Source organism: Oryctolagus cuniculus, chromosome 8 (genome assembly GCF_051225735.1).
Source record: "Oryctolagus cuniculus isolate XC-2025 breed Fujian yellow rabbit chromosome 8, ASM5122573v1, whole genome shotgun sequence".
Lineage (NCBI taxonomy): Eukaryota > Metazoa > Chordata > Mammalia > Lagomorpha > Leporidae > Oryctolagus > Oryctolagus cuniculus.
In genome coordinates, this window is record NC_142874.1 from 44,655,238 (window position 1) to 44,682,805 (window position 27,568).

Genomic DNA, 27,568 nt, shown 5'->3' on the forward strand with positions numbered 1-27,568 from the left:
GTGTCACTCATTTCAGGGTTTGTTGCTTAAATTTTCTATAGGCCTGATGGTTTCTGATGTAACACATTGCCATCAGTAAGAACATGTTTTCTGTTCATGTTTTCCACCCACAAATTTAATGACTTACTCCATCTTAGAACTTAACACTCACTATAGCTGTAACTTTTGCAGCTTGGGGTACAAGAACAAGACTAGTATGAATTTACCTTTCCTTCTTCACAATTTCATAGATTTGAACCTCATTCTTACCACAGGTCTTTGCAATCTCCGGATGTGATCTTTTTTTCTTACTGAGTAGAGAACTATCACCTTAAAGTAAAACTTCATGGCTTCTCTTCAGTGTATCTGAATTGCCAGCATCACCATTATTGTACTCTTGGAGTGATGATTAAATTAAATAAAGGTTAATTGAACAGAAGCACCATGATCTGGGGATAGCAGATTTGATAAGTCGGTGTTACAAAGTGACTAATGGGAATACAGGGTATACAGTGTGGATACACTGGACAAAGGCAGTGATTCATACTGGAGGAAAGCATGGGATGGTTTCAGATTTCATCATGCCCCTGACAACAGTGTGCAATTTCAAACTTGGGAATTCTTCATGTCTGGAATTGTCCATTCAGCATTTTCAGATCATGTTGACTAAAAGTAAATGAAACCTTAGAAAATGAAACTGCAGATAAAGATGAACTATGTTTCAGGGTGGTAGATTCAGCCTTCTCTGATTCAGTCACCCAAGTCTGAATATTTAAATCCTTTCATATACTTAAGTGTTCTTTTAATTTTTCTCAGTTATCTTGATCTTTAATTCACTCCATCTGGCAGATGATTATTTTTATTGCTTCCTAGATGAATACATGACATAAAAAGAACTTATGGCAAAGATACTAATATGAGATGTTAATAATCAGAGAAATGTGGTCCAGGGTGTGTGGGAACTCTTGTGTTTTACTACTTCACAATTTTTGCTTTGTAAGTTTAAAACCATTGTGAAATAAAATGCTTAAAAAAGAAACGTTAAGTCTACACGTCATTATACCCTTTGCTGTCTTAAATCAAAACATCTCAACTTCTTAAAATGTAAAGTGTAAAACATGCACTTCGTGGGGACATTGCCCCTTTATTAATTAGCTGAGACTTTTCTCAATTAATTCATTATTGTTTTATCATATTCTTTACCTGTCAAGTCATCATGGCAGGGTATGGGGAAAAGTTTTCAATCAGCAATAATCGTGCCTCGGATAAACCTCATTGGCTATGATACTGCCACTGCGCAAAGCTCTTTACCTTTCAAATACAGAAAAAAAGATTATTGAGACAAAATGTCTCAACCAAATTGCACTTGGGCAAATTAGGAATTTTTAATTGGTCATCCATTTAAACTAATTACCACCACCCCCGACCCTCCACCCCCACCCCGCAAGGGCTGGAAGTTCTTCCAAATCTAGTTGATTGCCTTGGGTCAGTTGGGAAAAGCAGTTGCTGATTCTCAGGATGGAGCCAGAGGAAGTTGTTGAGTTAGGAAGGGTCAGAGAGACGAACTTGCATGGTCTTGAGGAAATTTCTGAGGCTTTCTTTACATCCTTCACTCAAATATTGGAATAACAAATTCCCTCCTGAAGTAAATACAGCGAACTGATTCTGTGCACCATTTTAGCCAACGTACCTTTCCTTCCTTCATTGCTGTGGATTATGAAGAGTCGTCATCTTGAATTTATTTCCAAGCCACGCTCTTAATTGGCATCACATTTTGTTAGGTTTGGATATTTTAAAATCATGTCTTTAAGAGTTTTCATTTCCTGCCTTTGGAGGAGGTGTACAGCTGTTATCTTTGATAATAAATAAGAACTGTTGTGTGTATATATATATACCTCTGGTAGCAATTTCTGCTTTGCTGAAGTAAGCTGTTCATCATCTGCCTCCAAAGGGTAATCAGCTTGATTTTAAATATTGCTGTGTCTCTCTGGTTTTACAATATATTTGATTAGCCAATAAATATAGGTTCAGACTATTTCCAAATTAGAGTTACTGTGTTTACATTCTCCTTTATTAAGACAAAGTATTTTTCCCAATATTTTGATGAAAAAATATTGTTTATTTGATAAAATAAAGAGCTAAGTAAAACTGTGGTGATTGTATTTTTTCTTTGTTTCTAGAAAAAGTAGCAGGTATATTGCATATTTGTGTATATATTCAACTTACAGTTATATATGATATTCAGACAAGCATTTGTAACTAACATTTCCTAGGAACCAGAAACTGTTTTTGTGTTTCAGAGACTTTGGAAATATTGAATACGGGCTTTCTCTATTTTAAGGGGTAAATTACAGCCTCAGACCTCATGAGTATTTGTAGCTAGATATGACTTATAGTTTTTCTTTTTTAAAAAAGATTTATTTATTTATTTGAAAGGCAGAGTCTCAGAGAGAGAGAGAGAGAGAATGAGATACAGAGAGAGATAATCTTCCATCTTCTCATTCACTCCCCAAATGTCCGTCACAGCTGGGTCTGCTGGAGCTGGGACAGGCCAAAACCAAGAGCCTGGAATTGTATCGCAGTCTTTCCTGTGGGTGCAGAGGCCCAAGTATTTGGACCATTTTCTGCTGCTTTCCCAGGCATATTAGCAGGGGACCTTGGTAGAAAGTGAAGCAGCTGGGATTTCAACCTGCCTTGGTATGGAATGCTGACATCATCGCAGGTAGAGGATTAACCCACTGAGCTGTAACACTGCCCCCACCCCGCCCCTTTTTAAAGATTTGTTTTATGTAGTTTGAAAGTCAAAGTGATGAGAGAGAGAGAGAGAGAGAGAGAGATCTTTTATCTGATGGCTCAATCCCCAAATGGCCTGAGGCTGTGCCAGGCAGAAGCCAGGAGCATGGAACTACATCCAGGTCTGGCACATTAGTGGCAGGGGCCCAAGAATTTGACCCATCATCTTCAGCTGCTTTCCTAGGCATGTTAGCAGGAAGGTTGCATCACAAGAAGCCTAAACTGATGTGCCACAACACCGGCCGCTGCAAAATTGTTCTTAAAATACCCCAATTTTGTTTGTAAATACCAGTTATTAAACATTACTTATGTTTGTTTCTTCTTTCATCACCTTAACATAGGCCTAATTTCTGTCTCTTATGAATATCTCAGGTAGATTCTTAGTTTTATTGTCCCTGTGCATACTGAAAAGCAAGCAGTTATCATTTATCCCAGCACATAATGCCAGTCCCTTTCTGAGTCAGCCAGGCTAGCCTTAGCTGCAATCATGTGATCAGAGGTGGGTAGCAAGTGTGGCCTGTGCCCTCCTTCCAGCCGTGTCTTCCTCCGCTGCACCCTCAGTTGGAGTAGGGAGAACTGAGGGAGGACTGGAGAAAAGCCATGCACAGGTTTCTTCAGGATGTCATTCAGTCACGTGCTCTCTGTGAGCTGTTTGTGTTCTTCAGGGTACCCTGAGAAGAACTCTGTTGTTGTTTGACAGCAGAGAGGATCCCAGCATGGCCTTCTCTTGGTTTCTGCCCTGTCCCAGGCTACAGCTCAGAGCCTGCTGTCCTAAGGACACTGAAATCTGCTTTCCCACAAGACAGTCTTCTTGGTTGAAATACCTGCAAGGCAGCTCATGCCTGACTACTTTCCTACTAATTTTGATCTGCCAGGAGCATGAATTCCATGCTGCACTGTAGTGGAAGAGGTGATGGGTTCCACCATCGACTCCTACCTCCTCTCCTATCACCTATTCCATTTGTTTGATTCTAGTGGTCACAAAGCAATTCTGCTCATAAACTTAATGTTGGTCTCTCTATCTTGCAACCTCACCCAATTCTTAGGGGATATCACTTGGTTTTGGCAGGAGTTGGTCAAACTTCATCCTTATCTTGGGAAGAGAGGAGGAAAGAACAAATTGCCTTCCTCACGGATCACTCACTCACTGCTCTAGACAGTCTGTGTCACATTCTTTGTATTCTACTTAAACAGGTTACACCTGTCAGGGGAGGCATAATGAGGGCAGTTCCAGTTCTAACTTCTCTCAGGAACTTTTCCAAGTATATGTCTGGAATTGTCTTTAGAATGTAATTGTTTATTCCAACTGTCATTCAGCTTTGGGTCACTGGTCACAGTTTGGTGATAGCAAAACATAAATCATTCAGTGTCTTGTGAGAAGAACATACAGATTTGTGACTTAAAAAAAGAAAAATCTGAAAGTAAATAAACTTAAAATTAATGGAAATACATTATTTTCCTTTGTAGTGGCATTCTTTTTATAATTTAAATTTACATTATGGTAAAATGCTTAATAATTCACTGAATAAGAAGTTCAACAAGTAGAAAGCAAAAAGACCATAGTTGATGAGAATATAATCAGTGGCTATAAGCAATAATTGAATATATAAATGCCCGTTTCACCAATATACAATTTTTAGGTCAATTAGTCATTCATAATTTCTTTCAATGAAATACAACAAATGCCAATGCAGCATCTACATATTTCCTGTGTAGTTATAAGACAATAAATAGGTTCATTTAGACTTTAAGCCATTACTTCTCAACACTTTATGCAATGAAAATAATTGCACATTACATTTTTGTACTCTATTATACCACAAATCAGGGAAACCATGATAATTGGTTATTTGGAACTGGCTTATTTCATTAAGTACAATGGTTTCCAGGTGTATCCATTTGTGTGAAAGGACTTTATTTTTTCATGGTTGAGTAATATTCCAGGATATACGTACACCACATTTTCTTAATCCAGTCATCAGTTGATGGGCAGCTGGGTTGATGCAATATCTTAGCTATTATTAAACTGCAGTAAAATTGGGGGTACAGATAAATCTTCATATGTTGATTTTTTTTCAGTTGAATAAATTCCTCAGAGTGGGATGACTAACCAAGTAGATTGGTTTTCAGCTTTCTGAGGAAGCTCCATAATGTCTTCCACAGTGGTTGTAGCAGCTTGCATTCCCACCAACAGTGGGGTTAGGGAAATATTCCCCCCCACATCCTCAGCAGCATTTATTGTTTGCTGATTTCCGTCTGAGAGCGCTTATAGCTAGGCTGAAGCAAAGCCACCTCCTTTTAGTTTTGATTTGCATTTCTCTAATGGCTAGTGATTTTAAGCATTTTTTTCATGCACATGTTGGCCATTTGAATTTCAACTTTTGAAAAATGCCTGTTCAAGTCCTTTGCACATTTCATAACTGGATTGTTGTTGAATTTCTTGAGATCTTTATAAATTCTGAATTTTAATGCTTTATGTGTTGTAGAGTTAGCAGATATTTTCTCCCATTCTGTTGGTTGCTTCTTCACTTTGCTGAGTGATTTTTTTTTTTTTTTTGCTGTATAGAAGATTCTCAGCTTGTTGTAAGCACATTTCTCTATCTTGGCTTTGATACCTATGCTTCTGGGATATTTTACAAGTAGCCTTTGCCTGTGCCACTGTCTTGTAGAGTTTCCCTAAAGTTCTTCTCTAGTAATTTGACAGCATCAGGTAAAAGATTTGGATCCTTGATACATTTTGAGATGATTTTTTGTATAAGTTGTAAGATAGGGGTCTTGTTTCATACTTCTGCAGACATAGCTCCAGTTTTCCCAGCACCATTATTTGAAGATAATTCCTTTCTCCAGGGATTGAATTTAGCTCCTTTGTCAAAGATCAATTGATTGTAAATTGATTTCTGGGTTTTCTGTTCTGTTCATTGGTTTGTGTGTCTACTTTTTTTTACCAATACTGGGCTGTTTTGTTTATAAATGCCCTAGGATATGTTTTGAGACCTGATATTGTGATGCCTTTGGCTTCGTTTTTGTTATATAAGAATGCTTTAGATATTCGGGGTCTCTTGGGTTTCCACCTGTATTTTAGGAATTTTTTTTCTAGATCTGTGAAGAATGGCAATGGTATTTTGATTGGGATTGTATTGAATTTTTCCATTTTTGTGTCTTCTTCTATTTCTTTCTTTAATGTTTTATAATTTCCATCATAGAGATCTTTCATTTCATTGATTAAATTTATTCCAAGGTATTTACTTTTTTGTAGCTATTGTGCCTAGGACTAATCTTAGAAGTTCCTTCTGAGCCATGGCATTTTCTGTGTAAACAAAGGCTGTAGATTGTTTGTGTTTATTTTATATCCTGCCACTTTACCAAACTCTTATAAATTTCAGTAGTCTCTTAGTGGAGTCTTTTGGTTCTTCTATGTATAGAAGCATGTCATCTGTAAATAGGGATAATTTGACTTCCTTATTTCCAATTTGTATCCATTTGGTTTTTTATCTTGACTAATGAATCTGGCTAAGCTTCCGGGACTATATTGATTAGCAATGGTGAAAGTGGGTGTCTATGTCTAGTTCTGCATCTTAGTGGAAATGCTTCCAATTTTTCTCCATTTAATATGATGCTGGCTGTTCCATGATTGTATTGAGGAATATTCCTTCTACACCCAATTTGCTTAAAGTTTTATCATGAAAGGATGTTGTATTTTACTAAATGCTTTCTCTGCAACTATTGAGAAAATCATATGGTTTTATTATTTAATTTGTTATTGTGATGCATCACATTTGTTGATTTGCATACATTGAGCCATCCCTGCATATGAGAAATAAATCCCACTTTGTCCAGGTGAATGATCTTTCTGATGTGTTGTTGGATTTTATTAGCTAATGTTTTGTTGAAGATTTTATATCAATGTTCATCAATAATATTGGTGCATAGTTCTCTTTCTTTGTTCGTTTTCTTGTTTTGAAATTAAGGTGCAGGCCTTTTTGAAAGAGTTTGAGAGGGATACTCTCCCTTTCAGTTGTTTTTCAGTAGCTTGAGAAGAATTGGAATTATTTCTTCTTTAAAATATGCTAGAACTCTGCATTGAAACCCTCTGGTTCTGTACTTTTGTCTGTTGGGAGAGTCTTTTTTACTGAATACATCTCCATCTTGATTATTGATCTGTTTCAGTTTTCTTTGTCTTCATGACTAAATTTTGGTAATTATATGTGTTCAGGAATCCATCCATTTCTTCTAGATTTTTTAATTTGTTGGTATGTAGCTGTTTGTAGCAATTCCTGATTATTCCTTTTATTTCTGTGGTACGCGTTGTTACAACCCCTTTATCCTCCCTGAGTTTATTGATTTGGATCTTCTCGCACTTTTTTCAGTTATTTGTGTCAATGGTGTATCATTTTTATTTATTTTTAAAAAAATCTGTTTATTTCACTGGTCTTGTTATTTTATTATTTTTGGTTTCAACTTTGTTTATTTTCTAATTTTAGTTATTCCTTTTGTCCTACTTCTTTTGAGCTTGGTTTGTTGTTATTTTTCTAGGTCCTGAGATGCATGGATAGCTAATTTTTGGATGCCTTTCCAATTTCTTGATGGACACTATTTGCTATAAACTTTCCTTTTAACAGTGCTTTTGATATATCCCATAAGTTTTTTTTTATTTATTTGACAGAAAGAGTTATAGACAGTGAGTGAGAGAGACAGACAGAAAGGTCTTGCTTCCATTGGTTCACTTCCCAAATGGCCGCTATGGCTGGCACTCTGCCGATCTGAAGCCAGGAGCCAGGTGCTTCTTCCAGGTCTCCCGTGTGGGTGCAGGGGCCCAAGCACTTGGGCCATCCTCCACTGCCCTCCCGGGCCACAGTAGAGAGCTGGACTGGAAGAGGAGCAACCAGGACTATAATCCGGTGCCCATATGGGATGCCAGCACCTCAGGCAGAGGATTAACCAAGTGAGCCACAGCGCAGGCCCCATCCCATAAATTTTGATATGTTGTGTTGTCATTTTCTTTCATTTCAAGGATTTTTTTTATTTCCTTTTCTTCTGTGACCCATCATTCATTCATTAATGTTTATTTCAGTCTCTGTGTTCACATATTTTCTAGAGATTCTTGAGTTCTTAATTTCAAGCTTCTTTCCACTGTGGTCAGTAAAGACACATGGTACAATATTAGTTTTTTTGAATTTTCTTAGACTAGCATTGTGGCCCAAGATATGGTCTATACTAGAGAATGTTCAATGCACTGATGAAAAGAATGTGTATTCTGCAACTGTGTGATGAATGGTTCTGTAGGTATCAGGTCCATTTGGTCCTTAGTGTAGATTATCTCTGTTGTTTCTTTGTTGATTTTCTATCTAGTTGATCTGTCCATTGATGAAAGTGGTGTGTTGAGCTCCCCCAATACTAATGTATTGGAGTCTATCTCTCCCTTTAGATCTATTTACATTTGTAAATAGCCAAGTGCCCCTGGCATTGGGTACATATACAATTGTTATAGTCATGTCTTCCTGTTGAATTGATTCCTTAATCATTACATAATGTCCTTCTTTGTCTCTTTTCACAGATTTTGTATTAAAGTCTATTTTGTCTGACATTAGGATGGCTACACCTCATTTTTGCTTTTCATTTCAATGGACTTTTTCTATCCTTTCACTTTCAGTCTGTGTGTATCTTTGATCATGAGGTGTGTTTTCTTGTAGGCAGCAAATAGATGGGTTTTTAATCCATTCATCCAATCTGTATCTATTAACTTGAAAATTGAGGGCATTTGCATTTAAAGTTACTATTGATAAGTAATGACTTGGCCCTGCCAATTTTCCAGAAATATTCCTATTGATTGCTTTGGATTTCCTTTGTATGTTTACTAGGAAATTTTCTGCATTCATGTTCTTTCATGATGGTGACTATTTTCTGTGTTTCTGTGTGTATCCCATCCTTCATAGTTATTTTTAAGGCTAGACAAGTGATGACATTTTTTTTTTCAATTTGTATTTGTTGTGGGAAATCTTCATTTCACTTTGATTCATTAATGAGAGGTTTTCAGGGTACAGTATTCTGGGTTGATATTTACTTCTTTTTTCTTTTAAGATTTGGACTATGTTGCTCATTCTCTCCTAGCCTATAGGATTTATGATGAGAATTCAGCTGTGATTATAATTGGAGAACCTCTGAAGGAAATTCTGCATTACTCTCATGTGCGTTTTAGAATCTTTTCTTTATATTTTATTGTTGTTAAGTTTGACTACAATGTGTTGTGGTAAAGATCTTTTCTGGTCATTTATATTGGGAATTCTATGTGTTTCCTGTACTTGGTTGTCTCTTTCTTTCTCCAAATTAGAGAAAATTTCTGTTATCATTGCACTTAATAGGTCTTCTAATTCATTCTCTCCACACCTTCAGGAACTTGTAATTCTTTATGTTGGGTCATTTGGTAGTATCCTATAAATCTCCAACACTGTTTTTAATTTTTCTAATTTCTTCTTTTTTTGGCTTAAATATTTCTTCTAGCTCAGATATTCTTTCTTCTGCCCCTGCAAGTGTGCTGTTAAGGCTTCCCTCTGTGTTTTTTCATAGACCCATTGAATTCTTCATTTCTGATATTTCAGTTTGATTCCTCTTCAAAATCCAATCTACTTTAGAAATTTTCTTCCATGTCATATATGGATTTCTTAAACTCATGAATTTGCTTCTTCTTGCCTCTGTGTGATCTTATGATCATTCCTTTGAATTCCTTTTCAGGCATTTCATCAATCTCTTTAAGTTCACATTCTAATATTTAAGTGCTGTTGTTTTTCTTTGGACGAGTCATTTTGTCTCTTTTTCTTAATTCTTCATTTATTTTTAAGCATTTATGGGAACCCTTGTTGATTTTCTCCACTGCTGTGTTTTGTATTTGTCTTTGTGGCCTAGTAGAGTGTCTGCTCTTTCAGCAAATACCCAAAGGCATGCCCTGGCTGTAGCTAGGAAACTCTGGTCAGATTTCAAGGATGGGTTGAAAATCCAGGGTTACACCCAAATTGGGTGTGATAGATCTCCTCTGTTGTCAGCAGGTGATAGTGTATGCTCACCTCTGTTTGATCACACCCTCATTTCCTCTCTTCCAAGGTGATCAATGCCTGGGCTTAGTTCACAGTGGGTACAGCCCTTACCTAAGCTGGCACAAGAACTACACAAAGGATCTTTGCAGTCCTCAGTATGAGCACGGATCCTGTTGTAGTGATCCATCCATGCAGTCATGAAGATCTGAGATGCTGATGCCAGAAACAGCGATTGGTCAGGGTCCCAGCTACACCCCATACTGTATCATACAGTCATAGTGTTCCCACAGTCAGAGCACACAAATCTCCCACAGTCATGGGGTGCAGATGATCATGTCTCTGCCCCGTGAGCCAGTCCCATCCATTGAGAGAGCAGAGTCATTTCTAGAGCTAGCTGCCTGTGGGTGCTCTGCCTTGGCATTTTGAGCCCCAGATGATAGATTGAGAGGTTGAGGGTAACTCATAATCCTAAGTGGGTGCCTGATCCTCTGTCAACCCTCCCAACCAGACAACTCAAAGACAGTGGGAAACAGGCTTTTTTCCCTCTGCTAAAATCTCCTGATCCATAAATGAGAGTCACGATAGTGTCTACTTGTTTCAAGATGGCTCCTTCTCCCCTCTGGTTGCCTGCCATCCTTGTGAGGAGGATGGGAAGAAAGAAATGTTCTTTTCCTTTGATGGGTTCAGGGGGTAGCCTATCCCCCCCAACTAGGACACTAGGCTGGATTCAAAGTCAGTGAGGTCCACAATGTTTTCCCTAGGTAGTATTAACAGTGGGGCTGGCTGCCACAATCTGCCTGCACCTCGCTCTCAGAACCTGGTGTCTCCTCCAGCCTCCAGCTGTGGAAACTGTGGAGCGTGTCCCAGTTTCTTTCGTTTTAAGGGTAAAGTAAAATGTCAACATTATTTTTTGCTTTGGTAAACTTTGAAGAAAATGTGGTATTTCCTCCCTAATGTATATGACCTTGGGGAGGAAATGAAGGATTACTTTACAGAGCATATCTGTACTTGAAAGCCCTATAACATCTGTTGTTCAGCCAGGGAAGGCTTCTCAGGCAGGCCCTCTGTGGAGTTCCACCTACTCCCAGGAATCTCCAGATCCAGCTGACAAGGGAGGAGCTGTTGTCACCCATGGTGTGTTTTTTTTTTAAAGATTTATTTATTTATTTATCTGAAAGTCAGAGTTACACACACACACACACACAGAGTGAGAGAGAAAGAGAGAGAGAGAGAGGTCTTCCATCCGATGGTTTACTCTCTAGTTGGCCTCAATGGCTGGAGCTGTGCCGATCTGAAGCCAGGAGCAAGGAGCCAGGAGCCAGGAGCCCCCTCGGGGTCTCCCATGTGGGTGCAGGGGCCCAAGGACTTGAGCCATCTTCTGCTTTCCCAGGCTGCAGCAGAGAGCTGGATTGGAAGAGGAGCAGCCAGGACTTGAACCGGAGCCTACATGGGATGCCAGCCCTTCAGGCCAGGGCTTTAACACGCTGTGCCACAGCGCAGGCCCCACCCATGGTGTTATTGCTTGATGTTGCACTCTCTGAAAGACTGGGGAATCACATAAGCTTTCTTTTTCCTTATTTTTGCAACTCACCAGAGTTTCTTTCAAACTCAAAATCTCATATTTTTTTCTTGCAAAATAAAGCAAACAGAAGAGAAAGAAAAAAAAATCTATAAAGCTTTTTTGAACACCTTCCCCAGAGCTGACCTTTTTTTTTCTGTCTTTCTAGCCTCCTCACTCTATCACTGAAAAGATTTTCTTCCACTTTTTTGATTTTTTACCCCCTATTGGACGGGGATAATTTATGAGAAAGCGCCTTGACTTATTTACCAATGTGTTTTAGACATCAAAGAAAGCCTTGGCAAGCCTTGAGGCTTGATAAATACTTGAAGAATAAAGGAGTGAATGAATATTGAATAAAAAGAAAAATAGAAATAATAAGATGAAGAGTTAGAAAATATATAGCTTTTATCAGTTTCTTGTTTTATCAAATGACCAAAATCAAAGTGGCTTAAAACAACCCAGGAGTATTGTATAGAGACCAAAAATTCTAAACCAAGGTTGAATTCTTTGTAGAGACTACAGAAAGAATCTGCTTTCTCGCCTTTTCCAGGGCCTACACTGCTTGGCTGGTGGCCCCTTCCTTCTTCGAAGCTAGCTTCAAATCTCTTACTCCTTGATCTGCTCTTATCTTTAATTCTCTTCCCCAACTCTGACTTCCCTCACCCCCTCTTATAAAGACCCTTCTGATTACACTGAGCCCAACTAGATAATCCAGGATTATCTTCCAGTCTCAAAATCCTTTGAGGTATGAAGTGTCTTTTGCATGTAAGGTGACATATTCACAGGTTTCTGCGAAAAGATGTAGGTATCTTTGCAGTCCCATTATTCTGCCTCTCAGAGAGGGTTCTTATAACCTTCTGCATTCTTATAACTCCTATACTACGTAAGTAAAAACCATTTCGATTTGGACTAGTTATTGTTATTCCTGGGCCTGGAATTTGCCAGTTCTCTCCTCTCATCCCATCCCACTCCCCAAGTGTTACACATGCCATAGTCTGAATCTCCTGTAGAGAAGACATTTAGGCTGTTTCTCAATAATATAGTCACTTCCCTTACAAAGGTTTATGATGCTAATTACCCAGTCTCAGGGTATCATGAACCAGCTCTATGTGTTTAATTTCACGCAGCTAAATGTCTGTTCTTCCTCTGAGATGAAAAGGACAGGTGCTCGACACTCAGGGATCACATAGGTAATGGGCTATCATTCTTACCATTATTGAAATGCAGCAAGTTAGCCACTCTACCAACTTAAAATAGGTATTTTTGGTGTTGATTGATTGTTTTTGGCAAATCATGACTTGGACATAATTGCATCTAAGAAATAATTTCCTAAACTTTCCATGGGTTCTTTACCCTAGGTAGCTTCTCTATTTATTTTTTACTTTTCAAACCACTTTGGCAACCCCACTCTGCTCTCCTTTTCAGTGTGTTACACTACACTTACCAAGTCATAAAGTTTGATTCTGTTTTGCCCTCCTCAGAGAGAATTTTCCATATTCCCAGATGGTCATATTGGAATCAATCTTTTTTTTAAGATTTATTTATTTATTTGAAAGTCAGAGTTACACACAGGGGAGGGGGGAGTTCTTCCATCCGCTGGTTCACTCCCCAATTGGTGGTGGCATTGGCCAGAGCTATGCCGATCTGAAGCCAGGAGCCAGGAGCTGCTTCTGGATCTCCCATGTGGGTGCAGGGGCCCAAGGGCTTGGGCCATCTTCTACTGTTTTCCCAGGCCATAGTAGAGCGCTGGATCTGAAGTGGAGCAGCCAGGTATCGAACTGGCACCCATATGGGATGTCAGTGCTTCAGGCCAGGGCGTTAACCTGCTGTGCCACATCGCTGGCCCCTGGAATCCATCTTTATGGCACCTTTACCATCAGGAACTAGCTCCCTCTCCCTCTCTCTCTCCCTCTCCCTCTCCCTCTCCCTCTCCCTCTCCCCCTCCCCACCTCTCTCTCTCTGCCTCCCTTCCTCCGCCTCCTCCCCTCCCCCTCCCTCTTGTTAAATAGTTAAAGCCATACATAGATTTTGGAGCCAAACTGTCATTGTAAACCCTGCCTCTAACATTTATCAGCTGGGTGCTCTTTGGCTTTTCACCTTACTTTTCTGGACCCAAATTTTCTCCTTTGAAGCAGGAGTTTGTGTGAAGTTCAATGAGTTTGACTCTCAGACTAGTGCATAGTTAATACTAATATATGAATATTTAAAATATTAACTATTCTTTTCCAATAATTGCATATGTACTATGTCTCTGTGCCACAGGAGATTGTAAACTGCTAAAAGGCAATGATAATGCCCATGGCATATAGTAGACTGCTCTTGATATAGATCAGAACTGTAGAAAGTATTAACTTGAGGGGCCAGCGCTGTGGTGTAGCAGGTAAAGCCACCACCTGCAGTGCAGTCATCCCTTGTGGGCTCCAGTTCAAGTCCTGTCTGCTTTGCTTCTGATCCAGCTTCCTGCTAGTGTGACTGGGAAAGCAAAAGAAGATGTCCCAAGTCCTTGTGCCCCTGCACACATATGGGAGACCTGGAAAAATCTCCAGACTCCTGCCTTCGGATTGGTTCAGCTGTGGCTGTTGCAGCCATTTAGGGAGTGAATTAGTATATGGAAAACCCCTCTCCCCCTGCTGCCTCTGCATCTCTGTAACTCCGCCTCTAAAATAAATAAATAAATAAATCTTTAAAAAGTTTACTGCCTTGAGATCTGTCTAAACATTTATTGTTTTTTTTTAGCTCCTTTCTTTTTTTTTCTTCTAGCTAATTTTTTTGTTCTTTACTTTGCCTCTTTTTTTTTAACTTTTATTAGTAAATATAATTTCCAAAGTACAGTTTATGGATTACAATGTTTTTCCCCCCATAACTTCCCTCCCACCTGCTTTACCCTTCCCGATATTGCCTGTGTATGAGTTGAGTCTCAACGACGGACTCTTTATCTCTTGCTTTTCCCTACTTTCTCCTCTAACACCTGTCCTTGATCTTCCAGTCCTTTCTGCCACCATCTACAAATACACCTTCTACTATAATAAATCATGTGTGAGCTCCTTGTTTTCATTCTGGTCCCATAACAATCCATTTTCTAGCCAGCAGACAAGGTAACCTTTGAGACACAGAAGTTGGGCCATGACGCCATCTTGCTTAACCTTCTCTCCTGATGTTTTGTACACTCAAATAATATCTATTCTGCTTATTTCCTGTTACCCAGTCCTGACCTTGCTCTACTCATTCCTGTCTCACTTGATGTCAATCTGGCATGCTCTTTACTCTTCACACCTGTCAATCATTCTCCAAGGCTAAGGCCTATTCTTTGCTGCTGATGTGTTGAAGGCTTGCCCTGTTTGGTTCTGGACTAAGGTTTTATAATTCCTTCCTATTATGGAAATTATACAGTCACCCAAGTGCCTTGAGTTCTCTGCTGGTGTCTTTGGCACAAACATGAAAATTGAAGTCTTGGTTTTTGTTTTTATTTCCTAATCAGTGTTCTCATTTTTTGGCATTGAAAGAAAAAGCTCATTAGTGACTTTAGGGTGTTGAAATTACCCAAGGCAACAAAAGATCAGGGCTTTGAATGACATTCCTACCCTTTCAGTTGTATTGAGATTTATTTTCTGGCTTGCTGCTGGTTATTTTCTTTATATTTCCTTATTTGTTGCAGAGGCTTGTTGCAATTGTTGTGAATGTTTATATCTACTTATTAGAGTGATTACTTTGCATTTATGTCTCAGCAGTGTGCATACTGTAACTCACACAAAATGTTAGCTGTTAAAAACGACTGCTGGGCATGAGTTAATTAAAAATACAGAGGAGGCTGAATCTTATTGTGGGTGTAGTATCAGGCTGTGTTTGGACAAGAGTTTTTATATATTGTGAAGTGGAAAGTGCAAAAAAAAAAAAAAAAGACATAGAGCCACGTGATTGAACCATGAACCATGATTGCTATTTTTTAAACCACAAAATGGAAGGTTTATGCTTGATTATCATTCTCCTTTTTAGAAATTTATATGCTTATAGTCTCCAGGCTGAGTATAGATTGTGTGCCGTGCTTCCCTGTAGTCCTCCCCACTATATTTAGTGCGCCCACCTATTTTTCTCCTGAGTGAAGGACAGTGTTAGCAGCAGCAACAGCTCTTGAACTAACTTAATTTATTTTTCTGTGTGTTTGCAGAATGGTTCAAGGTCCATAGCAAGGTGAATCTTTCTCATACTATGCATGTAATTCTCAAAATGCAGAGATCAGCCAAGGGTAAACGTACTGATTGCTGGGAGCCATTATGATTCCCCTCCTCCTCTTCCTTTATAAAGACAGGCAAGTCCCAGGGTCGTTTCATTAAGGAAACATGTGATCTCTTTCAACCAGCTAGTTAGAAGCAATTTCAACACATGCATTTGGGGAGTTATTATGTAACAAGCATTTTTAGACCCACATGGATCTACTAATAATATTTAAATAGCATTTATGATAGTTGCTAACATATTTGCCAAGGATGGTAAGAATATGCTGTCCAAATTAAAATATTATTTTTAAAATCTTGAGTTTTTAATTGTTCTAAAAATAGTTCTTTTAACTCAAGGTAAACTAAAGATCATTCAAGAGTTTGTGATAATAAAATTATTTTTTCCTCTACAAGCCCTTCCTTCTCAATTAGGGGGAAATAAGGCATTTGAGAATGACAAGAAAAACATATTTAAAAAAAAATAGCATTCTGGATTTCCTGCTTGGGCGGTTGTTGCAGTTGTAGCTCTCAGGTGGCCCTGGTGGACAGCTTCCCCAGGGATGACTTCATTCTGGCAGTCTCTCACAAGATGGACAGCAGCAGGCCAGTGAACCCAGCCACATACAGCAAAGCATCAGATGAGCACCTGTGCAGAGGCTTTTGTGTCCACTGAAGACCATTGTTGAAGATTTGTGGAGACCAGGACTAAACAGTAGTTAGTTTGTAGATAATTTTGTTGGTAATGCCCAATATTAGCCGTATGTCCAAGTGATGAGGGTCATGTTCTGTTCCACTGGTGCCAGAATTTATTTCACACATGTAATTTGCAATGGAATGCTATTCAGCCTTAAAACCTAAGGAGATTCTGACCTTTAAACTGGAGGACATTATGAAAACTGAAAGAAGCCAGACATAAAAAGACACATCCTTCCTGATCTCCCTTACATGAATGATCTGCCAATGTTGATTGCATAGAAGCATAGAGTAGACTGGTGATTGTAGTTGTTGGGGCCAGGTTGTTGTAGTGTGGGGCCAGGTTTGTTGGGGAGAGGTTGTTCAAAGGATACAAAGTTAAAGTTAAATAGGAAGACATCTATTGTATAACAAGGTGACTATGCTTAAAATTATTGTATTCTTGAAAATTGCTGAAAGAGTAGATTTTAAGTGTTCTCACCACCCCTACACAAACTAGATGAGTGTTTTATGTAATGCATAGTTTAATTAGCTTAATTTTGGCATTCTACAATGTATTCATAACTGAAAACATGTCACACAAACTAAATATATAATTTTTATTAACTAAAAAATAAGTTTCAGGGGCTGTCACTGTGGTACAACAGTTTAAACTGCCACTTGGGACACTCAGATTTTGTTGCAGTCCTGGTGCCTCTGCACCTCAGCCTCTTCCTAATGCGTCCTGAGAGGCAGAAGATGGTGGCCCAAGTACTTGTGTTTCTTCCACACAGGTGGGGAACCCAGATAGAGCTCCTGAATCCTGGTTTAAGCCTCGCTTAGCCTTGATTATTTCAGGTGTCTGAGGAGTGAACCAACATATGGAAGATCTCTCTCTCCCTCTCTCTTTCTCTCTCTCTCTCTGTGTATGTATATGTGTATATGTCACTCTATCTTTAAAATAAAAATAGGATTTTCAGTTACCTATTGGAATCTCCAACATGAGGTTGCAGGTCAAAAGTCAAAGCTGGTAATTAAGTCTAGGAATTCTTTCAGGCTTAATTCCACAAGATAGTGGATAACAAAAGAGAAACTTGGAAACAAACATCAGTTCTACTCAAACACTTTGTTAGTATAAGAGATTATGAGATCAGTACAGAAAATGACACTTCTAAGCTAATTATTTTCCTAGGGTCTGTCTCTTCTGTTTCCTCATGGTCTATGGTCAGGGTGGATGCTCTGGTGTGAGTAGTCATACAGATCACATAAAATTGTAATAGCTACTATGAAGTATAACTAAAACTCTCATATGCATCATTAGAGGTAATATTTCACTAAAAATAGTTTTCATGAGATCATTGATAGTAGGAAGAGGGGCACTTTCCAAGTGTATATGGGAGACGTTCCAATATCAGTCCTCAACAATTATGTTACACTATTAGAAAACTGCAATGTAATGGAAGGAAGAGATTGATAGAAAACAATGTGAAATGTATTTAGTTAAAAGTAAGCAATGGAGGAAAAGGATCAAAATCAGCAGTGAAATAAATTATGAATATGATTCTAGATCATTTTTCTAGTTTTAACTTGTATGGCACAGAGAGTATTTTTATTCTCTTGTGAAGAAATTCCATCTTAATAATATTCTTTTATTATCAAAGCAATACCATTAAAGTTATTAACAAACCACATTTGAAATAAATGTCCATTATCTTTATTAGATTAGGTTTAAACATATTCCATTAAAATTGTATATATAATAGAATATTATTGTTTATTATGTTTAATAGAGTGTGACACTTGGTTTGGAAATTCTTATCAGCAAATATTTATCAGCATGCATAAATCTATTATGTATATAGCTAAATACTTATGTGTAAATATTTGTATATCTGGTAAGTGAAATTCAAAGAACTTTAAGAGTAATAGCTGAGTCTTTTAGGAACTGTGTGGTTAGACCCGTTAGTTTTCTTAATTTTTTTTTGATTATACAATGTATTTCCAAGTTATTATAGAAATATATCATACTTTACATTTTCAGAAACCACTTCTAGTGTCATAGAGCTAGCATCAGTAAAATGGCTAAATTGAGGACTCTTTTTTATACTAGATTTTTAAAACACAAATATTGATGTTTATATTTAACTGAGATAAAAGCTTTAATCATTTTTATGTTTAGCCTGTACTTTAAACTCTAGACAATTCCTTGTTAATATGTTTATTATCCTTAAAATGATTTCAGTAGAATGATAAAAACTCTATTCTAATATATGTTTAAATATATGCAGATTTATATGTATATATACACACACAGAAATAACTTAGAGCCCATAAAACATGACAGCAAAACAGGTCAATTTCTTAAACAACAGTATTTCATTCAGTACCTCAGTGGTTGTAATTAACGTTTCTGTTTAGTTCTAATTATAGTTTTTGTATCACAGCCATTATGCTAATGGTGTTATTCAGTAGTATGTGAGATTGCATTCATTATCACTGGTGAATTAAACCTTTATTAAAGAAAAATTCCCACAGGCCTCATTCTGGAGTTAAGTAATTATTCATTTGGTTTTATCCTAGCAATTAGCTTATATACTGTAGCACTCATTATTGAGTTTCTATACCTCACTGAATGAGATTAACCCACCATGGTAAATAAATGCCTAACAGCTCCCAAGCTCACAATGTGTTGCTTTTTAAGCACATTATTATGTAACAAAATAAGGAATCAGAATGCATTGAAGTAGCATTCTGGCTTCCAATAAATAATGTTCTTGCTGGGAAGACTATGCTGGACATTTTGTGTTTATTCAGAATTTTTTTTAAAAAATGCAACTGAAGCCCTCCAACGCCAAGTTCACCTTTGTGGGTGTATGTTTTTCTTTGTTTAATCCCATTCCATTACTTGCTGCTTGTTGAATTATATTACTATGCCCATTTTATGTTGATAAAAGGCTTTTTCAATAGCACAACCTCTAAATAGAACCTTCAATTAGATCTCTATTCCAAATGTGCTTGAAGAGGGCTTGATCATAGAAGTGTTTTAGATCGATGGGATCTTGGGCCATTCATTCTAAATCACTAGAATTTGTTGGTATGTAGTTTTAGCAAGAATATTTTATATTCTCTGTTTTTACTTTGCTATTCATCTCATCAAAAGGCCTTTCCCCCTCACTGTCTTATGTAAGAGGCTACTCATATGTTCAAGTTTTCACATATATGATCAGCTGATGTTGCTTTTTTTTTTTTTTTTTTTTTTTTTGACAGGCAGAGTGGACAGTGAGAGAGAGAGACAGAGAGAAAGGTCTTCCTTTGCCATTGGTTCACCCTCCAATGGCCGCCACGGCCGGCACGCTGTGGTCAGCGCACTGCGCTGATCCAATGGCAGGAGCCAGGTACTTATCCTGGTCTCCCATGGGGTGCAGGGCCCAAGCACCTGGGCCATCCTCCACTGCACTCCCTGGCCACAGCAGAGAGCTGGCCTGGAAGAGGGGCAACCGGGACAGAATCCGGCACCCCAACCGGGACTAGAACCCGGTGTGCCGGCGCCGCAAGGCAGAGGATTAGCCTAGTGAGCCGCAGCGCAGGCTTGATGTTACCTTTTGAGATAAAGTTTCTCTTATTGCCTTATCTCTTATTGGAAATGATCTTAGTCTTTTATGCCTCTTGTAGTTTTTCCTAAAATTTACTTTGTTCACAAAACAATCCAAATTAAAGTGCTGATTAGAGTCCTTTTGTGTCACACATACCTCCTTTCATTCCCTCAGGAGAAAGTTGTGAGCTTTAAACTGTTTAATGCTGTCTGGAATCTATGGACACAACCTCAAAAACCAGCATGAATTTTTTGTCATTATGGCAATGTTATATTTGGAAAGATAGGATTAACAAATTTTCCTAATATATTTGTATTGACCAGAAATGAAATTTATGTAAAAATAAACTTAGAAGTTAAAAATTTGGCTGTTTCAAATTCTAGCTCATATATATATATATATGTATATGTATGTATGGTGTATGCATGTATATATATATATGTATGGTGTATATATGTATGTATGTATGGTGTATATATGTATATGTATGTATGTATATGCATTATGGTGGGGGGAATGAACAGTATCTTCAGAGAAAAAAAATTATCACCTTGAAATTAGTTTGCTCATCTTAGCGTAACTGGGTTTTTAAATGCTTGTTTTACAATCAGGATATCCCTTACTGCTTTAGATTCATTGGTAAATATTTGTAAGACAAGCTAATATATTTATTTCTGAATGCTTTTCCTTATAGTAAATAAATATTGCCTGGTAACCACATATTTTTCACATCAGTGCAGACAATGAAATATTAACAGCATAGCATTGTCTACAAGTCTTATAAAGAGCTTTATATATTAAAGAATCAAATATCATGATAAAATATTTTCAAGCATATTAGCTAAATATCTTTTAAAAGAACACAATAATTAAATTCCAGTGATTAAAGATGGATCTACCAATGGTCTATTACCAGTGCTTATGATGTTTGGAGAAAAGAGGTTTTACCTGTCAGTAGTCATATAAAGATTAACCTTTAATACCTGGCAGTGACTTTTAATTGCAGATGTGTTACATTTTCTATTTTATGGATTTACCTACTTGTTATTCATTCTTATTTGCTGGGCATCTCTTGTTCTCACTGTGGCAGTCATTTCTACAACAGATCTATGCATGCAGGACACAATTTGATAGCAAACGTTGGTACAATCTCTTGTGCCCCTATGTTGGGCTCCCCGTGCATGGCCACCTGCCTTATTCCTCTGTGGGGTCCCGTTCTCATCCTCTCAGGTTCTGAACTCCATACCCCTGTGCTAGACTGGAGTGCAGAGGCTCTTCCTGCCTCGTGCGAAGATCTACCCTGCTCACTTCACCTACTGGCTTGGAACGGACTAGTTCATAAAAGGAAGAAAAAAAAAGAAGAGGGCACCCACTCAAATCTTAACTTTCTTCTGCCAGTTAGAATTAGTGTGACCTTGTGAATGTTCCTCTACCAGTTTCCCAGGGCCCTCTTTCTTAAATAGAAATAATAAGTGTACCTATCTCTTAGGATTGCTAGGAAGATCAAATGAACCAAGCCCTCAGAAGAATAACTGGTATATAACAAGTACTCCCAAATGTTAACAGGTTTATAATTGTTATCTCTAAGTTAGGAGACATGCCAAAAGTATCACAACTTAGGCCATGTTACAGAATTAGGGTTACTCTCATCTACCCATAGAGCAGTGTTTTCCTTCTGTCTACCATGTGGGAAGAACACTTGTGAAAACACACAGTTCATCTTGTCAAATTTCTGTCTCATACGTGACACTAATGGGTTCTACGTGGCCAGTCATTGACATTAAATGATTAAATATGAATTAAACTTATTATGCTCATAAATATTTTCCAAAAAATCATTTAGGTTATACAAGTTTCATGTATTTCATATAGACATATTTAGGAATATTTTATTAGGAAAAATAGCAAGTTTATGTTACCTGAATGTTCTCATTCTTTTTAAACCTGTAGGTACAAATGAAATCACCTTAATGATAATACCCCAATTTCCTTTCATTATAACCTGAGTTGATTGACTGAAAAGTTTCCTACCTATCAGTATTTTCTTGCAACTCTCTAGAAAGCCTCTTATACACCCTCATGAATAGGATCACTTGGCTCAGTTCTAAGTAACTTAAAGGTGTTTGTCTGATTGCCCCTCAACAAGAAGAAATAAGTCTTCTTACCATTTTCTTTATGTCGCAGATTAGCACACACACACATGCAACTAAGAAATTCTCCCAAGGTCACACATTTGAAGGTGTAGTGACGTGCCGGGTTGTCCCTAGGTCTGAACAAGCTTACTTGAGAGGCGTGTGCCATTTGTTCATAAGCACTCATTCCCCCGCACAGCATTTTTTTTCCCATTAATGACCTCATTCTGTGTCAGGCCAGCAAAGTTAGACAAATCTGGGTAGCGGTTTCAGAATTTGAGAGCCTCGTCCAGAGAGTTTTGACGAGATCATAAGCAGGGTAGGTTCTCATCCTAGAAGGAGATAGAAATGCAGAGGGTCTTCTGCCAGAAATTCAGTGTGGTGACAGGAAGGATCTGGGTCCTGGATTTGGAGGGAATTTAAGATGGAGATTGAGGTTTGCTTATGAGGATCTAGCCTGGAAACCAGAGAGTTGAGTTAGATTGTACCTCAGAATAAGGCTGGGGCTGAGAGCAGTTTAACTTCCCTGACTGAATGTGAGGCGAGTGCAACCCCCAGGTGGGTGTGGATCCTCTGAGCTCATTAGTTCATTTCAATTTGCAGAGTAGCAGCTTTACACATACAGGAAAGCAGGAAAGGGTCAATGAATACCATAAAGCTTTCTAATGCTGCCTTTGTGCCCAACTTAGAAAACATATGCAGCTTAATTTCTTATCTGAAAACTGCTCCATGGAGATTCAAGTTTCCTTTCCAAGTAGCATGTTTGGATATTTGGGTGTGTGGCAGGGGCAGGGGAGTGCTAAAACATGGGAATGAAACATGACTAGCTATTCTCTATGGAGGTCCTACAAATTTGGTCTTCTGGTGTGATTTTATGTTTTATTTTTGAACATTTTCTTTCTTTCTTTTTTTTTTTTTTTTTTTTTTTGACAGGCAGAGTTAGACAATGAGAGAGAGAGACAGAGAGAAAGGTCTTCCTTTTCTGTTGGTTCACCCCCCAAATGACTGCTACGGCCAGCGCGCTGTGCCGATCCGAAGCCAGGGGCAAGGTGCTTCCTCCTGGTCTCCCATGTGGGTGCAGGGCCCAAGCACTTGGGCCATCCTCCACTGCCCTCCCGGGCCACAGCAGAGAGCTGGACTGGAAGAGGAGCAACCGGGACAGAATCCGGCGCCCTGACTGGGACTTGAACCTGGAGTACCGGCACCGCAGGTAGAGGATTAGCCTAGTGAGCCACGGTGCCGGCCTTGAACATTTTCTTCAACAAATTTTAACATATTTCATTGATGTAGGAGTCAAATAAGGCAACATGTGGTCAGTTAAGGAAGGCGCCTCATTGAGAGTAATGGATCAGAGTGCTGTGGAGTATTCCCAGTCGCAGGATTTGAGGCTGGAGGGCAGTCTTTGAATGATATAGCTCAAGATATTTGCTCACTTATTTGAAAAGGTCCTTGGCACACTGTGGATGAAAGATGGAGGAGCCAAGCATTGTAGTGCATGCTGCGTGGCTACCAAGATCTGAGCTGTGAACACAGGTGGACTGTCAGTGAGGAAGAAGTCACCAGTCCAGAGTAAATGCAATGCTTAATTCTTAGAAATAAGACTGGATCTCTCTGTGTGTACGTACATACCCTGTGATCATAATATTTAAAGCTGTATGGAAAAGAAACTACCTCACTATGAGAAAACTGCTACTCTTCCCAATATTCCTCCAGCCCCTCACCAACCCTCCCTCTTCATTCTTACCTTGAGCACTCATGCCCTCTACCCAGCACCTAAGAGCCAAGATCACAGCTAATGAGCGGATGTACTATGCTGTTTTTTTGTTTCTAGAATGTGGCTCTGGAGAAGGCTGCTATGATTCAGGCAAACACATCAGGGGTCTGGGATGCACTGCTGGGAGAATAGATCTCACATTTCCATTTCACAAGAGGTGTGGTCTTGAGTATGATAGGCCTCTTTGCTGACTTTTAAGGGCCTCTCATTATCATTTGATGGATGGATCAAGGATTCCCAGTGTTGTCACCTCTCATGGGCTCCATGACCTCTCATGGAAGGAACCAGCCTTTCTGTGGTTCTGCAAAGCAAGAGTCTGAAATTGCAGAATTCATGTCACTAAGCGTTTCTCTCTGCTGTATCACCCGTATAGAGGCATCGAGAAGAAAGCCATTTATGCACGTAAAAGACTCTAGTTTCTTCTCAATGAGGTCCACAGCCGTCTCATTGCATACCACTCTCTGAGCATCCCAGTTGCATTCAGCATGCTTTCCCAACTCTGAGTCAGAAGCCACCATGGCCCTCGGTATGTCCCTGGAGGCCAAATGGAAGACAAGTTTTTGGTCAATTTAGATGCGTAGGGAGCTAGAGAGCTAGAGCCTGGCAGCATGGCCCGGATGCCTTTAGGATACTTAGGTTCAGCTACTGATGTGTTGGGAGCCATGTCCACCAAAGTCTCTCACTGCCACCTGCCCACCTGAATAGTTTATGTTTAAAGCTAAGTGTATTGTATCTCTAGAAATCCTGGATGTCTGATGTGACAGTGGTCATTATTTTATGTTCATTATGATTTTAATTTTGATTTTTTATAATATTTTGAAAACCATATTCGCTTTAAGTTACCTGACTAAAATATTATAGGCATCTTATAAAGAACAATATGGGGGCTTTCACTGTGGTGTAGTGGGCTAAGCCTCCACCTGTGGTGCTGGCATCCCTTATGGGTGCCGGTTCTAGTCCCGGTTGCTCCTCTTCAGATCCAGCTCTCTGCTATGGCCTGGGAAAGCAGTGGAAGATGGCTCAAGTCCTTGGACCCCTGCACCCATGTGGGAAATCCAGAAGAAGCTTCTGGCTCCTGGCTTAAAATTGGCTCAGCCCCAGCCATTGCAACCATTTGGGGAATGAACCAACAGATTGAAGAACTTTCTCTCTGTCTCCACCCTTTCTCTGTGTAAAACTCTACCTCTCAATTAAATAAATAAAATCTTTGAAAATAGAAGTACGTTTATTTTAAAGGGAAACAAAATAAAAACCTACATGTTTCATGTTGACATAGTAGTTACAGTAATTCACTATTTAGGAACTTGTAATTTAGTGATCATGATTTCATAACTGATTGTTCACCGGTCCTCAGGGATTAAGACTAGTTTCCATGGTAATTCTTGGTTTTGAAAATGCTCATCTTTGCCCTAAATGGTTAGCAAAAAGTTTGAATAGAAAACGATGTGTCTGTTAACTAAGAGTATGCTTTAGTGTTGTAGGAAAGAGAAATACACTACCTATTTCAAAATAGACTAGTTCAAGGCACCATAATACCTTCCAAGCCTGTAAAATCACAACTCCTTGATTGCCAGTGTTAACAAAAGCTTGTTCTTTAATTACCTATATTACATTCAGCTCTGTTTCCTTCCAAAACCCAATTATGGCTAATAGCAGCATTGCGCTGTACTCTCGTTGTTTTTGGCAGTTCATTTTAAAGTGCTCTGTTTGATCATCATTTGTCTTCATGACTAATGAATCTGTTTCAGATTTTTATTGGACATCTCCACTTTAGTAGTCTTCACTCTGCCTGCATGTACTCATATAAATGGGATTCTTACATAATGTGGATGCCTTTTTTAAAAAAAATTTTCCTAACCAGAGTCTGTTCCCTAAATGGTAGAAACGTGCTATTTTCCTAAGTTCTTACTAACAGTTTTTGTCAATGCAGTAATTCCAAAATCTCTCACCAAAGAATAGTTGAAATTTGTAGGAAAGGGATGGAGAATTGTATTTATCCATTCCTCCTACAAATCCATTTTCTCCCAGCGGGTTGTTCATTGCCTAATCATTCTCTGCAGCTCGGATTCATATGTTCTCCTGCAGAGACCAGCAGCCTGGCTTCTAGAGTTGAATCCAGAATAATTCAACAGTCTAATTTCTGATTTAATTTTTCTGCTCTCCAACTGTGGTGTAAACCCAGCTCTGAGAATTGAATGTAATTTGTGGCACTTTGCCTCAGTTGAAAATAGTTATGTCTCTATTCCTCATTCTCACAAGAGTCATTGTTTCCATGATAACTAATGGGCTCCAAGTGAAAAAGGAGAAAAAAGACACATACAAGATAAACAGTAAAAACAGAAATTCAAACAGTAGGAAACATTCTTCTTGCTTTATTGAAAATTAGCTTCTGCCTACTGTAGCTAGGTGGCAAGTGCCATTAAAGAGATAGGAAAAAGTAAGTAGCTTTTCCTTCCCATCTATTCTTTTAACACTCCACTGTCTCCCACACATATCTTTAGATGGTCAAGGAAAATATGGCCAGTAAGACATGGGACTGGCCTGGCACTCTATACTGTTATTTATCATTATTATGACAGAGTGATTTCCTTTTTATGGCAGTGTTGTTATTCTGCTTGTAGTCTGACCCTGAAAAAGGCCCTCCCCATGCAGTGACCAACCAGCCTGTGTGAGAACCTTTCCACTCAGTGTGTACTGACATCACTTAGGCTCATAGTAGAAATGCAGAATCTCAGTCAGCACACAAGACCTGCCAAATCATGCCCTGTATTTGGTCAGCACAGATCTAGAACATTAACATTAAGAAAATCCCCAATAACTCATAGATTGCTTAATAGATACTACATGTAAAATACTTTCAGGCACAGTTTATCTAAAGATAAGTTCATGGAAGTGGGCATTGTCTTTAATTCCATTTTCCACATGCTCTTTGAAACTTCTCATATTTTTAATAGACAAAACCTATAAAAGCACTTGATTTTTATAGGGTAAGATCACTGCTTGCAAATTTTGTTGTGCTTTATTATAAATCAAGGCTCTTAAAGAATAGCAGTTTGCTTCTTAACTGTTCTTAGGCTCCCATACTTTCCATGTCAGGTGTTTGTTTGTTTGCTTTCACGTAGTCCTAAGGGAACACCTATATAAGAATACTTCAAAAGTTAATGGGAAAAGAGAGTTGAAATATAAGTTTATTTTGGTGCAAAATTTTTTTGAAATCCATGCCTATGAGGATTCTTAAAGAAGTTCATGGGAAATGCATATTATGGAAAAACTATTCACGGATTTCAAAAAAAGATTCGTACCAAAATACTTAATTCCATTTCCATAAACTTTTTGATGTACTGTTATCTATCTTCTGTCTCTGCCACAAACTATTTTGATCATTTATGTCACATATGGTTTCTTCTGAATCTCTTTCACCTTCAGCTTCGCATCATGTCTTTCCCTTGATTGTGTAATAAGCGATCTCATAGGATCATGGGAGACAGTATATTTCTGTTGAGAGTATCCTGAGTTTTGATGAAACTTGGTGATTTCTGAAGGAGATTTCATCTCTTGAACATGATCCTTTACTGCCACTGATAGTTTCAGGATGGATATTAGCACTATCCCTTCATTTTATTGGCTTCCTCTTACTATCAATAAGAAACTTGCCATGCTAGAAACTTTCTTTTTCCAACTTTAATATTGAAAAAAAATCAAAGGTAATGTATTTTCATACTTCTATTCTTTGACATTTGCTAACCTAGGGTGATATAAACAAAGACAGGTGTTCATAAGCATAATGACTATTTTTATTGCTCTTAAGGGAAAATAATTCTT

General features: G+C 38.5%; 1 protein-coding gene and 1 non-coding gene across 2 annotated transcripts in view; one reads left to right on the top strand and one right to left on the bottom strand.

Moving 5' to 3' along the window:
* Positions 1-27,568, top strand: part of IQCM (IQ motif containing M) — a 459,382-nt gene that overhangs the window by 286,504 nt on the left and 145,310 nt on the right. The gene's annotated exons all lie outside the window — the stretch shown is intronic.
* On the bottom strand, positions 1,148-1,284 carry LOC127483378 (U4 spliceosomal RNA). Its single transcript, XR_011378574.2, has one exon. It is a non-coding gene; the product is annotated as a U4 spliceosomal RNA (small nuclear RNA).